The sequence below is a fragment of the Balaenoptera physalus genome (genome assembly GCF_965194825.1).
Source record: "Balaenoptera physalus genome assembly, chromosome: 16".
NCBI lineage: Eukaryota > Metazoa > Chordata > Mammalia > Artiodactyla > Balaenopteridae > Balaenoptera > Balaenoptera physalus.
This window is the reverse complement of record NC_138898.1, coordinates 33,675,432-33,686,307: the sequence shown is the minus strand read 5'-3', so window position 1 is coordinate 33,686,307 and position 10,876 is coordinate 33,675,432. Positions and strand designations below refer to the sequence as shown.

At 36.1% G+C, this 10,876-nt stretch overlaps 1 pseudogene across 1 annotated transcript; it reads left to right on the top strand.

The window, feature by feature from the left end:
* The first annotated feature begins 215 nt into the window (after positions 1-215).
* LOC309644811 (small ribosomal subunit protein uS10 pseudogene) lies at positions 216-7,521 on the top strand (annotated as a pseudogene). The gene has a single exon. The product of its transcript is annotated as a small ribosomal subunit protein uS10 pseudogene (transcript).
* Positions 7,522-10,876: the final 3,355 nt, after the last annotated feature.

Below are 10,876 nucleotides of genomic sequence, written 5' to 3'. Positions count from 1 at the left end.
TTATACCATCATTTCAACACTCCCTCATGATAATTCTTTATAGCCCCACACACACATACCCTAATTCCCATCTCTAACCCTTGGCCACCACTACTCTCTTCTCCATTTCTGTAATTATGCCATGTATATATATATATATATATATATATATATATATATATATATATATATATACACACACACATGTTTTTTATATATATATATATATATATATATATATATATTTGATATTGGTTTTCTTCATTCAGCATAATTTTCCTTAGGATTCATCCAAGTTTTTGTGTATATCAGTAATTAATTTCTTTTTATTGCTGAGTCGTATTCCATGGTATGAATGTGTCAAAGTTTTTTAACCATTCACCCTTTGAAGGACATCTGAGTAGTTTCTGGTTTGGACAATAAATACAAATACAACTGCTACAAATATTTGTGTGCAAGTTTCTGTGTGAAAATACATTTTTGTTTCTTTTGGATATATGCCTAAGACACAATTGCTAATCATAAGGTAATCCCATTTTTCAGTTTTTATTTATTTATTTATTTTTTCGGCTGCACCACATGGCTTGCGGGAATCTCAGTTCCCTGACCAGGGATTGAACCTGGGCCACAGCAGTGAAAACCTGGGGTCCTAACCACTAAGTGACCAGGGAACTCCCCCATTTTTCAGTTTTAAAAGGAAATTCCAAATTATTTTCTAGAGTGACTGTACCATTTAACAGCCTCACCAACAATGTATGAGTGATTCAGTTTCTCTGCATCCTCACTAATATTTAGTGTTATCACTGTTTTTTATTTTAGCCATTCTGATAGGTATACAGTGATACCTCATTGTGGTTTTAATTTGCATTTCTCTAATGCCATATGATGTTGAATATCGTTTCATGTATTTACTTGCTACAGAATCTCCTTCAGTAAAGTGTTAATGATGTCTTTTGCCCATTTTCTAATTCGATTGTTTGCTTTTTTATTGTTGATTTTTGAGAATTCTTTATATATTCTAGATACTAGCTCTTCGTCAGATATGTAGTTTGTAAATATTTTTCTCTCTTTTCATCTGCTGCACAGGGAGTTTTACAGAACAAAATTTAAAATTTTTTATAAGGTCTAATGTATCAATTTTTGCTTTATGAATTTTCTTTTTATGGTTTGTGCTTTTAGTATCAAGCCCAAGGACTTGACTTTTTGCCTAGTCCCAGGTCCTAAAGAGTTTCTCCTGCTCTTTTTCTAGAAAAAATATATAAATGGAGGTTTATTTTTTTGCCAATAGATTTTCAATTCCTTCAGTACCATTTATTGAAAATGAATACATTGGATTCCTTTTACTACTTTGTTAAAAATTAGGCATATTTATGTAGATTTATTTCTGTATTGTCCACTATTTTTTTTTTTTAAGAAATTCACGTTCTTATTTATTTATTTATTTGATTGATTGATTGATTGATTGCTGTGTTCTGTCTTCATTTCTGTGCGAGGGCTTTCTCTGGTTGTGGCAAGCGGGGACCACTCTTCATCGCGTTGCGTGGGCCTCTCACTATCGCGGCCTCTCCTGTTGTGGAGCACAGGCTCCAGACGCTCAGGCTCAGTAATTGTGGCTCACAGGCCCAGCCGCTCCGTGGCATGTGGGATCCTCCCAGACCAGGGCTCGAACCCATGTCCCCTGCATTGGCAGGCAGATTCTCAACCACTGCGCCACCAGGGAAGCCCTGTATTGTCCACTATTTTCCATTGATCTATGTATCTACCTCTCCACCAATACCACAGTCTTGATTACTATAGCTTCTTTCTCAAAATTATTTTGTGTGTTAAAAAAAAAAAAAAGCAACTCTTTGAGGAAGATGCGGTCGCCACTGCAGCGGAGCCCGGGGACTCCCGCTCCTGCGCCTGACTCACCGCTGTTTGCTCTCGCCCAGGAACAGGTAGGTCAGGAAGTTGCACCGCAGTCATGGCTTAGCGGAAAGACTTCCCTGGAGCCAGAGGTAGCGATTCACCAAATTAAAATCACCCTCACCAGCCGCAACACGAAGTCTTTGGAGAAGGTATGTGATGACCTGATCAGAGGCGAGAAGGAAAAGAATCTCAGAGTGAAAGGACTGGTTCGGATGCCTACCAAGACTCTGAGAATAACTACCAGGAAAACTCCTTGTCATGAAGGTTCCAAATGAGGATCCACAAGTGACTCATTGACCTGCACAGTCCTTCTGAGATTGTTAAGCAGATCATTTCCATCAGTATTGAGCCAGGAGTCGAGGTTGAAGTCACCATTGCCGATGCTTAAATCAACATTTTAAAAAAATTTTTATTAATTAATTAATTTATTTTTATGGCTGTGTTGAGTCTTCGTTTCTGTGCAAGGGCTTTCTCTAGTTGTGGCAAGCGGGGGCCACTCTTCACCATGGTGCGCAGGCCTCTCACTATCGTGGCCTCTCTTGTTGCGGAGCACAGGCTCCAGACATGCAGGCTCAGTAATTGTGGCTCACGGGCCCAGCTGCTCCACGGCATGTGGGATCTTCCCAGACCAGGGCTCGAACCCATGTCCCCTACGTTGGCAGGCAGATTCTCAACCACTGCACCACCAAGGAAGCCCAAATCAACATTTTTAATAAATTGATAATCAGTTGTTTAAAAAAAAGAGCAAAATAAGCTCAAAGCAAACAATAAGAAGAAAAAATAAAAAGCAGAAATAGATTGGAAAAAAGAAAACAATAGAGAAAATAAGTGAAATAAAAAGCTGGTTCTTTGCATACAAATGGCCAACAGGCACATGAAAAGTTGCTCAACAGTGTTAATTATTAGAGACCTGCATTCAAAACTGCAATGAGGTATCACCTTACACTGGTCAGAATGACCATCACCAAAAGACTACAAACTATAAATGCTGGAGAGGGTGTGGAGAAAAGGGAACTATCCTACACTGTTGGTGGGACTGTTAAGTTTGTACAGCCTATGGAAAACAGTATGGAGGTTCCTCAAAAAACTAAAAATAGAGTTGCCATATGATCCAGCAATCCCACTCCTGGGCATATAGCCAGACAAAACTATAATTCAAAAAGTTACATGCACCCCTATGTTCATAGCACCACTATTCACAGTAGTATTCACAGGGAAACAACCTAAATGTCCATTGACAGATGAATGGATAAAGAAGATGTGGTACCTGTGTACAATGGAATACTACTCAGCCATAAAAAAGAGCGAAATAATACCATTTTCAGCAAGATGGATGGAAGTAGAGATTATCATACTAAGTGAAGGAAGCCAAAAAGAGAAAAACAAATACCATATGATATCACTTATATGTGGAATCTAAAATGTGACATAAATGAACTTTTATGAAACAGAAACATACTCACAGACATAGAGAACAGAGTTGTGGTTGCCAAGAGGAAGAGGGGGTGATGGCTGAGGGATGGAGTGGGAGTTTGGGGTTAGCAGATGCAAACTATTATATAGAAAATGGATAAACCAACAAGGTTGTACTGTATAGGACAGGAAACTATATTCAATATTCTGTGATAAACCATAATGGAAAAGAATATTTTAAAAAAAGAATGTAAAGAACTGATTCTTTGAAAAAATAAATCACAAATCACCAATATCAGGATTGAAATAAGGAATATCACAACAGATTCTGCAGCCGTTAAAGGGTAATAAGGGAATAGTGTAAACAACTTCACAATCATAATTTGACAATTTAGAAGAAAGGGATCAAAATTCCTCAGAAACCACAGACTATCATAACTCAGCCAAGATGAAATAGATAGACTAAATAGCCTATAACTATTAAAGAAATTGAATCTATGATTTAAAATCTCCCCCCAAAAAGAAATCCCACATTAAGATGGCTTCATTGGAGTTTTAACAAACATTCAGAGAAGAATTAACATGAATTTTACATAATATCTTCCAGAATATAGAAGAGGAGGGCACTTTCCAATTTGTTTTATGAGGTTGCTGTTACCTTACTACCAAAACTCAACTAAGAGAGCACAATAAAAAAAATATAGAAAATTAGAAGACCAGTACCTCTCATACAGTCAAACACAAAATCCTCAACAAAATTTTAGCAAATTGAGTACAACAGACTATAAAAAGGACAATATTCCCTGACAAAGTGGAATTAATTTCAGGTATGCAAGGCTGGTTTAATATGTGAAATCAATCCATGAAATCCATTATATTACAAACTAAAGAAGAAAATTCGTATGATAATATCAACTGATGAAGAGAAGGAATTGAACAAAATTTAACACTCTTTCATGATAAAAAAATTTTCTCAGTCTTCATATTAAAATTTTCTTGAGGTAAGTACTTAGATTTCTTTTTGTGTGTGGGCATACGTTTCCATTTCTCTTTTATTTATTTATTTATTTGTTTGTTTATTTATTTATTGGCTGCACCATGCAGCATGCAGAACTTCCCTGCCCAGGGATCAAACCCATACTCCCTGCATTGAAAACATGGAGTCTTAACCACTGGACCACCAGAGAAGTCCCCATTTCTCTTATTTTCTTTAGATTTTATTTTTATTTTATAATTTAATTTTTATTTTATATTGAGGTATAGCTGGTTTACAAAGTTGTGCTATTTTCAGGTGTACAGCAAAGTGGTTTAGTTATACATATACATATATCCATGTTTTTCAGATTCTTTTCCCATATGGGTTATTACAGAATATTGAGTAGAGTTCCCTGTGTTATACACTAGGTCCTTGTTGATTATCTATTTTATATGTAGTAGTGTGTATATGTTACTCCCAAACTCCTAATTTATCCATCCCCCCACCCTTCTCCTTTGGTAACCATAAGTTTGTTTTCCACGTCTGTGAGTCTGTTTCCATTTTGTAAATAAGTTCATTTAAATCACCTTTTTTAGATTCAACATATACGTGATACCATATGATATTTGTCTTTCTTTTTCTGACTTATTTCACTTAGTATGATAATCTCTAAGTCCATCCATGTTGCTGCAAATGGCATTATCTCATTTTTTAAAAAGATATTTTGATGTGTACCATTTTAAAAGTCTTTGTTGAACTTGTTACAATATTGTTTCTGTTTTATGGTTTTGTTTTTTTTGTTTTTTGTTTTTTGCCACGAGGCCTGTGGGATCTTAGCTCCCTGACCAGGGATTGAACCCTCACCCCCTGCATTGGAAGGCAAAGTATTAACCACTGGACCACCAGGGAAGTCCTTATTTCATGGGTTTTTTTTAATGGCTGAGTAATATTCCATTGTATATATGTACCACATCTTCTTTATCCATTTCTCTTGATGGATATTTAGGTTTCTTCCATGTCCTGCCTGTTGTAAATAGTGCTGCAATAAGCAGTGGGGTGCATGAATCTTTTCGAAGTATGGTTTTCTCTGGATATGTGCCTAGGAGTGAAATTGCTGGATCATATGGTAGCTCTATTTTTAATTTTTAAGAAACCTCCATACTGTTCTCCATAATGGTTGTACCAATTTACTTCCCACCAACAGTCTAAGAGAGTTCCTTTTCTCCACACCCTCTCCAGCATTTATTGTTTGTAGACTTTTTAATGATGACCATTCTGATCAATGCGAGGTGATGCCTCATTGTAGTTTTGATTTGCATTTCTCTAATAATTAGAGACGCTGAGCATCTTTTCATATACTTTTTGGCCATCTGTATGTCTTCTTTGAAGAAATGTCTATTTAGATCTTCTGCCCATTTTTTGATTGGGATTTTTGTTTGTTTGTTTGTTTGTTCTTGTTTTTGTTTTTTTGTTTTGATATTGACCTGCATGAGCTGTTTGTATATTTTGGAGATTAACCCCTTGTTGGTTGCTTCGTTTGCAAATATTTTCTCCCATTCTGTGGGTTGTCTTCTCATTTTGTTTATTGTTTCCTAAGCTGTACAAAAGCTTTTAAGGTTAATTAGGTCCCAGTTGATTATTTTTGTTTTTATTTTCATTTCTCAAGGAGGTGGATCAAAAAGATGTTGCTGAGATTTATGTGAAAGAGTGTTCTGCCTATGTTGTCCTCTAAGAGTTCTATAGTATCTGGCCTTACATTTAGGTCTTTAATCCATTTTGAGTTTATTTTTGTGTATGGTGTTAGGGAGTGTTCTAATTTCATTCTTTTACATGTAGTTGTCCAGTTTTCCCAGCACCGCTTATTGAAGAGGCTGTCTTTTCTCCATTGTATATTCTTGCCTCCTTTGTCAAAGAAAAGGTAACCATATGAGCGTGGGTTTACCTCTGGGCTTTCTATATTGCTCCATTGATCTATATTTCAGTTTTTGTGCCAGTACCATACAGTTTTGATGATTCTAGCTTTAGAGTATAGTCTGAAGTCAGGGAGCCTGCTTCCTTCACCTCCGTTTTTCTTTCTCAAGATTGCTTTGACTCTTCATGGTCTTTTGTGTTTCCATACAAATTGTAAAAGTTTTTGTTCTAGTTCTGTGAAAAGTGCCTTACGTAATTTGGTAGGGATTTTATTGAATCTGTAGTTTGCTTTGGGCACTATAGTCATTTTCACAATATTGATTCTTCCGATCCAAGAACATGGTATATCTTTCCATCTGTTTGTGTCATTTTTGATTTCTTTCAGCAGTATCTTATTGTTTTCTGCATACAGGTCTTTTGCCTCCTTAGGTAGGTTTATTCCTAGGTATTTCATTCTTTTTCTTGCAATGATACATGAGATTGTTTCTTTAATTTCTCTTTCTGATTTTCCTTGTTATTGTATAGAAATGCAAGAGATTTCTGTGTATTAATTTTGTATCCCACAACTTTACTGAATTCATTGATGAACTCTAGGAGTTTTCTGGTAGCATCCTTAGGATTTTCAATGTATAGTATCATGTCATATGCAAACAGTGACAGTTTTACTTCTTTTCCAGTTTGGATTCATTTATTTCTTTTTCTTCTCTAATTGCTGTGGCTAAAACTTCCAAAACTATGTTGAATAATGGTGGTGAGAGTGGGCAACCTTGTCTTGTTCCTGATCTTAGTGGAAATGATTTCAGTTTTTCACCATTGAGAAAGATGTTGGCTGTGGGTTTGTCATATATGGTCTTTATTATGTTGAGGTAAGTTCCTTCTATGTCTACTTTCTGGAGGGTTTTTTATCATAAATGGGTGTTGAATTTTGTCAAAAGCTTTTTCTGCATCTATTGATATGATCATATGGTTTTTCTCCTTCAGTTTGTTAATATGATGTATCACATTGTTTGATTTGTGTATATTGAAGAATCCTTGCATTCCTGGGATAAACCCCATTAGATCATGGTGTATGATCCCTTTAATGTGTTGTTGGATTCTGTTTGCTAGTATTTTGTTGAGGATTTTTGCATCTATATTCATCAGTGATATTTGTCTGTAATTTTCTTTTTTTGTAGTCTCTTTGTCTGTTTTTGGTATCAGGGTGATGGTTGCCTCATAAAATGGGTTTGGGAGTGCTCCTTCTTCTGCAATTTTTTGGAAGAGTTTGAGAAGGATGGGTATTAACTCTTCTCTAAATGTTTGATAGAATTCAGCTGTGAAGCCATCTGGTCCTGGACTTTTGTTTCTTGGAAATTTTTATTCACAGTTTCAATTTCATTACTTGAGATTGGTCTGTTCATATTTTCTGTTTCTTCCTGGTTCAGTCTCGGAAGGTTATACCTTTCTAAGAATTTGTCCATTTCTTCCAGGTTGTCCATTATATTGGCATAGAGTTGCTTTTAGTAGTCTCTTAGGATGCTTTGTATTTCTGCGGTGTCTGTTGTAACTACCCCTTTGTCATTTCTAATTTTATTGATTTGAGTCCTCTCCCTCTTTTTCTTGGTGAGTCTGGCTAATGGTTTATCAATTTTGTTTATCTGCTCAAAGAACCAGATTTTAGTTTTATTGATCCTTGCTATTGTTTTCTTTGTTTCTATTTCATTCATTTCTGCTCTGATCTTTATGATTTCTTTCCTTCTGCCCACTTTGTGTTTTGTTTGTTCTTCTTTCTCTAGTTCCTTTAGGTGTAAGGTTAGATTGTTTATTTGAGATTTTTCTTGTTTCTTGAAGTAGGATTGTATTGCTATAAATTTCCCTCTTAGAACTGCTTTTGCTGCATCCCATAGGTTTTGGGACATCGTGTTTTCATTGTCATTTGTTTTTAGGTATTTTTTGATTTCCTCCTGATTTCTTCAGTGATCTCTTGGTTATTAAGTAGTGTATTGTTTAGCCTCCATGTGTTTGTATTTTTTACAGATTTTTTTCCTGTAATTGATGTGTAGTCTCATAGTGTTGTGGTCAGAAAAGATGCTTGATACAATTTCAATTTTCTTAAATTTACCAAGTTTTGATTTGTGACCCAAGATATGATCTATCCAGGAGAATGTTCCATGAGCCCTTGAGAAGAAAGTGTATTCTGTTGTTTTTGGATGGAATGTCCTATAAGTATCAATTAAGTCCATCTTGTTTAATGTACCATTTAAAGCTTGTGTTCCCTTATTTATTTTCATTTTGGATGTCCCTTGGTGAAAGTGGGGTGTTACAGTCCCCTACTATTATTATGTTACTGTCAATTTCCCCTTTTATGGCTGTTAGCATTTGTCTTATGTATTGAGGTCCTCCTATGTAGGGTGCATAAATATTTACAATTGTTATATCTCCTTCTTGGATTGATCCCTTGATCATTATGTAGTGTCCTTCTTTGTCTCTAGTAATAGTCTTTATTTTAAAGTCTATTTTGTCTGATATGAGAACTGCTACTCCAGCTTTCTTTTGATTTCCATTTGCATGGAATATCTTTTTCCATCCACTCACTTTCAGTCTGTATGTGTCCCTAGGTCTGAAGTGGTCTCTTGTATATAAGGGTCTTGTTTTTGTATCCATTCAGCCAGTCGATGTCTTTTGATTGGAGCATTTAATCCATTTACATTTAAGGTAATTATCGATATGTATGTTCCTATTACCATTTTCTTAATTGTTTTGGGTTTGTTATCGTAGGTCTTTTCCTCCTCTTGTGTTTCCTGCCTAGAGAAGTTCCTACAGAATTTTTTGTAAAGCTGGTTTGGTGGTGCTGAATTCTCTTAGTTTTGCTTGTCTGTAAAAGTTTTAATATCTCTGTCGAATCTGAATGAGATCCTTGCTGGGTAGAGTAATCTTGGTTATAGGTTTTTCCCTTTCATCACTTGAAATATGTCATGCCACTCCCTTCTGGCTTGCAGAGTTTCTGCTGAAAGATCAGCTGTTAACCTTATGAGGATTCCCTTGAATGTTATTTGTTGTTTTTCCCTTGCTGCTTTTAATATTTTTTCTTTGTATTTAATTTTTGATAGTTTGATTAATATGTGTTTTGGCATGTTTCTCCTTGGATTTATCCCGTATGGAACTCTCTGTGCTTCCTGCACTTGATTGACTATTTCCTTACCCATATTAGGGCAGTTTTCAACTATAATCTCTTCAAATATTTTCTCTGTCCCTTTTTTTTTCTCTTCTTCTTCTGGGATCCCTATAATTCGAATGTTGGTGCATTCAATGTTGTCCCAGAGGTCTCTGAGACTGTCCTCAATTCTTTTCCTTCTTTTTTCTTTATTCTGCTCTGCAGTACTTACTTCCACTAATTTATCTTCCAGGTCACTTATCCGTTTTTCTGCCTCAGTTATTCTGCTATTGATTTCTTCTAGAGAATTTTTCATTTCATTTATTGTGTTGTTCATGATGGTTTGTTTGCTCTTTAGTCTTCTAGGTCTTTGTTAAACGTCTCTTGTATTTTCTCCATTCTATTTCCAAGATTTTGGATCATCTTTACTATCATTATTCTGAATACTTTTTCGGGTAGTCTGCCTATTTCCTCTTCATTTGTTTGGTCTGGTGGGTTTTTACCTTGCTCCTTCATCTGCTGTCTCTTTCTCTGTCTTCTCATTTTGTTTAACCTACTGTGTTTGGGGTCTCCTTTTTGCAGTCTGCAGGTTCGTAGTTCCCATTGTTTTTGGTGTCTGCTCCCAGTGGGTATGGTTGGTTCAGTGAGTTGTGTAGGCTTCCTGGTAGAGGGGACTGGTGCCTGTGTTCTGGTGGATGAGGTTGGATCTTTTCTTTCCGGTGGGCAGGACCATGTCTGGTGGTGTGTTTTTGGGTGCCTGTGAACTTATTATGATTTTAGACAGCCTCTCTGCTAATGGGTGGGGTTGTGTGCCTGTCTTGCTAGTTGATTGGCATAAGGTGTCCAGCTCTGTAGCTTGCTGGTCATTGAGTGGAGCTGGGTCTTAGCATTGAGATGGCCATCTCTGGGAGAGCTTTCACAGTTTGATATTATGTGGGGCCGGGAGGTCTCTGGTGAACCAATATCCTGAACTCGGCTCTCCCACCTCAGAGGCTCAGGCCTGACACTTGGCCAGAGCACCAAGACATTTTCAGCCACATGGTTCATAAGAAAAGGGAGAAAAAAAAAAAGACAGAAAAATAAATAAATAAGTACAATGAAGTTATTAAGATAAAAAAATTATTAAAAATAAAAAATTAATTTAAAAAAAGAAAGAAAGAAAGAAAGAAGAGCAAAACCAAACCAAAAAGCAAATCCAGCAATGATAACAAACCCTAAAAACTATACAAAAAAAAGAAAAAACCTGACAGACCGAACCCTAGGACAAATGTCAAAAGCAAAGCTACACAGAGAAAATCACAGAAAGAATCATACACATACACACTCCAAAAAAAAGAAAAAGGAAAAAAGAAAAAAATATATATGAAAGGAAGATAGCAACCAAATCATCTACCAGTGGTAATAAGCTCTAAATACTAAACTAAGATAAACATAAAACCAGAAACAAATTAGAAAGCAGAAAGCAGAAAGCAAACCCCAGTTCTACAGTTGCTCCCAAAGTCCACTGCCTCAATTTTGGGATGATTCATTGTCTATTCAGGTATTCCACAGATGCA